We start from the raw sequence: 4,187 nt of genomic DNA on the forward strand, positions 1-4,187 counted from the left end.
CTCTCCTCTATCCACTCACCCCAACCGGTCGAGGCAGAAGGCCGCCCACCAAGAGCCGGGGTCTGTCAGAGGTTTCTTCCGTTAAAGGGAGTTTTTCCTCCCCACTGTCGCCAAGTGCTTGCTCAAGGGGGATTTGTTGGGTTTTCCCTATGTAATAATATTGATAACAGTAAGGTCTAGACCTTACTTTGTAAAGTGTCCTGAGATGACTTTTGTTGTGATTTGGCGCTATACAAATAAAATTTGATTTGATTTGATTTGATTATAATATGAAATCCAGTGGAAATGCAATAAAAGGGGAATTGCAGTAGGTGGCTGAGCCGGGCAGGCTTTGTTGGCAGAAAATAATTTTGTGTACCAGTATTTGGATGTTACCCAGCAGTGGCAACTGTCTGGCCAGTGATAGCAAGGGGGCAAGAGTTACTGAAAGAACCATTGGCCCCACACAAAGTAATCTAATGGTCTTACTGGAACTAAGTGTATTGTCTATGCAAGCACTTGTGTGTTTGTATGTGGAGTTTCCACCATTTGCCACCTGCATGTGGGTTTCTGCGGTCACACGTGTGCCCATGGGGACAAACCCCGTTTCGCCTACAAATGAATTTCAATTTGAAGAAGTGATCTTTTGTGTCATGTAGCAATTCGTTTGGATGTGGGGTTTTTTTCCCAGTGGCAGATGTGTTGTGGTGGGTGGCAGCTGCAGAATGGAGGAGCACAGCTTGCTAAGTGATTCACCCTGCTCCTGGCGTCTCCGTTACCCCATGAGTCTTTTCACTGACAGTGTTTTCATTCCTATTTGCTTTTTTGTGTAACTAGGATGGTGGGCTCCATGCTTTGACAGCTCTGTCAGAAACATGACAGTGCTGGTCGTTCCTTAGAGTCGGGGTGAGAGAAACTAATATGACATTTGGAGGCTTTTTCATTTTTGTGACCTGTTCTTTACTTTTCCTGAGGCGAAAAAAGGAGAATGTGAGACTAAATTGCATTTTGAGTTGGACCATTTCGGTTGTGCTCAGTCTGATGATCTGATTGATACTGCAAATGAGCTCACAATCTGATGACATCTGCTGTGTTTTTATGCGCGCCCCGGAAATATCAGTGTTGAACAAGTCCCATCTGCTAATAAGGGAATCACTGTTTTGTTCACTCCTGTCAAATAGCTCTCTCGGCCTTCATCAAATTCTCCCCATTAGTTCTCTCAAACAAATGTTCTCATTCTTCCCTTTCTCTGCCTTTGAGTCATTCATACTGTTGATTCCACCTCTGGAGGAATATATCAGGCATAACGCCTTTTTTCATCATGGCAGCAGCTTTAAAGTAATTTTCCTCCTCTCATAGGGAACCAAATGGAGACGAGAAGATGTCGATTCTCTCATCTCCTTCTCTGTCCCCTTTGATCTCTTTCAACATGAATTCCCAATGCACAGAAAATAAATGGGTTTTTTTTCTTTTTTCCTCTGAAGCATGGCTGATCATACAAAATTGACCAGAAATGACTCTTAATGACCCCCGTGTTTTACTCAAAAAAATAGAATACCCAAAAACACACTCCTGGCTACCATTACTCATAGTGCATTTTAATGATGGATGAATAATTCAGGGCACACTTAAAGGTGTAATAGCCTGGTGTGCTGATGTTATGAACATCTTTATAGAAGCATGGCAATCTGCATATGTGTGTGTGAGGGTTTTGTGAGTAGGGACAAAGGTTTTAACAGTGCCTTACATGCCACTGTGTGGTGTTGTCTGTCACATTTACAGACCACAACTGTGATTTGTTTTGTATTCCCAGTGCAGGGACCCCCCCTCTATCTCACTGGAAAGGTAAAGTATACAGCCTGGAGGCAGTAGCGCAAAGGCCAACAGTTTAGGAATGAGGGATAGGTTGATCGAGAGAGATTGAGAAGGAATGTGCTCCTCTCATCTCTTCACCCTGCACTCAAACACACACACACACTGGAGTGTTTGCTGCAAAGGCCCAACAGTATGTTTCTTAGTTCTCTATATCCTTTCTCCCCTGTCGTCGTCTTCTTATCGCTGTTCCCCCATGGTACTGTACCTCCAATATCACTTGCTGTAAAACTAGCTGACCTTGACAAAGCCATCTCCAGAGATGGTATATGGGAAAGGGAGAGCTGTATAGACAAACGATGGTGGGTAACAAAGGGAAACTGTAAACAGAGCATTCATTTAATGGACTCCCTTAAGTCTGGATGTGCTCAGGACAAGGGACAGTAAGAGAGACAGCTGGTTGTAAAAAAGCAAAGCGCTGGGCCATTAAAGAGGAGCAGGAGAAGAGAGAGAGCTGTGAAGAAACAGCAGCATCTTTGGTGAGTCAGATGTGTTGAGCTGATTAATCTGCTTTGGCTGTGTCTTTCCCAGGCCTGAGGGGGAGCAGCGTCACCAGGTTGCCGCCTAGTGGAGAGTTGGCAAAACCATTTTCTTTGAGTTCTGTCTTGTTCAGAGTTTCAGTGACACTTTACTGTGATTGATGCCCGAGACTATTTCCCTTGTCAGATAACTACAGAACCATAAAGAAGTGACCTTTTTATGGTGAAAAGTACCCAGTACAATTTGGTTTCAGAAATATCTTAAAGGAAAACAAGCTGTTTTCTTCAGTTAATGTGGGGAAAAAAAATGCATTTTAGGGCTGGATATATACACTGTTGAGGAGTAATCTTTTACACTTAAAAAAATGTAATTACAGGTACTAATCTAAATATTGGTGATTATATGGAGGATTACATGCAATCTCAGTCTCATGTGACAATGATGTGAGAAACTGAAACCAGAAAATGTTCTACATGTGTGCTTATCCAGCAGCTGGATAGCTCGTGGTTAACACCACTGTATTTGGTACGCTAGGTCGGGGTTTGATTCCCTGTTAAGGCGTAGTTAATATCCAGTGTGGGCTAGCAGGGAGATGCCTTGCATCAAACCGAGCAGTCCCTTTTTGTGGTCAGACCCTATCATCACTACACTTCCTTCTTTTAAAATTGTACACATTGTACATTTACCCACAGCTCATAAATCACCCCGTCTGCTTTTGGGTGCAAATTTAAAATTTGTTTGTTTAGGAAAGTCCAAGCTATCTACTTTTTATAGCACTAAACCAGGAACTAAAGGAGAACATCCACATCCTTTGGCACAGCAGCTCATCTTCTGTGAGGAGATACCGCAAAATGGTGCACTATTTATGTTGACTGTAAATTTTCATAGCATAATATTATGCTTATATAAGGAGGACCTGAATGAATCTTAGAAGGGACTTTAGTCAGCACATCGGTGTCATAGCACAAGGATGGAGCAATATATATGTTTGATAGATTGCCTGGGACAGATTTCACTCGTAAACCATTTATTGCCAGAGTGTTTCTTTGCTCTAACTCGTCAGTGGAACTGTGACAGTGTCCTCATTAAATGCTACATGTTCTTAAGTTTGTTGGGTTTTGTTGTGACCTTAAAGTGAATGGAGAGGTACATTAGTTACAGTAATACTTTGTTTTCATTGTGATGTGTTGGCCCAGTTAGCTTCACAAGTCACAAAAAGTAATTTTAAAAAATGTAACAACTAGGAACAACCTGTACACTGGAAATATCAGGCTTCAATTTTAGTTTTAATAATGAGTCTCTCTATGGATTTTAGTCAGAAATGTTACACACTGTATTTGCTCCCCCCCCCAGTCCTGTCACAAGTAAATTATTATTTACAGCTAGACTAATAGATAATTCAGTGAAAATAATTATAAAAATGCAGCCATCTCACAAATGTTCACTTTCTTATATGTAGCAAGTACACAAGTACAGAAAACGGAATATGTTGTGCAGCTGTCATCCACAAATGTACAGTTTAAAATGTTATGCTGTCTGTTGGCCGTTAGGGAGCAGCTGCACTGATGCACGTCGTTAGGAGCTCAACATAACATAAGTGAAGAAGAATCACTTTCTGTTCTGGTTTCTGTTTATTCGATTATCGGACTTCCCTCTCTGACCTCTCGCTTTGGATACCTTGGATGTGTGCGTTTGCTGGTTCTGACCCTGGACTGTGTCACCGATCTGTGAGTGCGTTTCATGTTTTAAGTAGTTTGTATCGTTTTGTTCGTTGTCAGTGCTCGTATTAAAGAGACAGTTTCCGCCTGTACTCGTCTGGCATGAGTTCATCCCTTGACTTTATCGGCAGCTTTACA

The sequence above is a fragment of the Monopterus albus genome, unplaced genomic scaffold, assembly GCF_001952655.1.
Source record: "Monopterus albus unplaced genomic scaffold, M_albus_1.0 scaffold9.1, whole genome shotgun sequence".
NCBI classification, from domain to species: domain Eukaryota; kingdom Metazoa; phylum Chordata; class Actinopteri; order Synbranchiformes; family Synbranchidae; genus Monopterus; species Monopterus albus.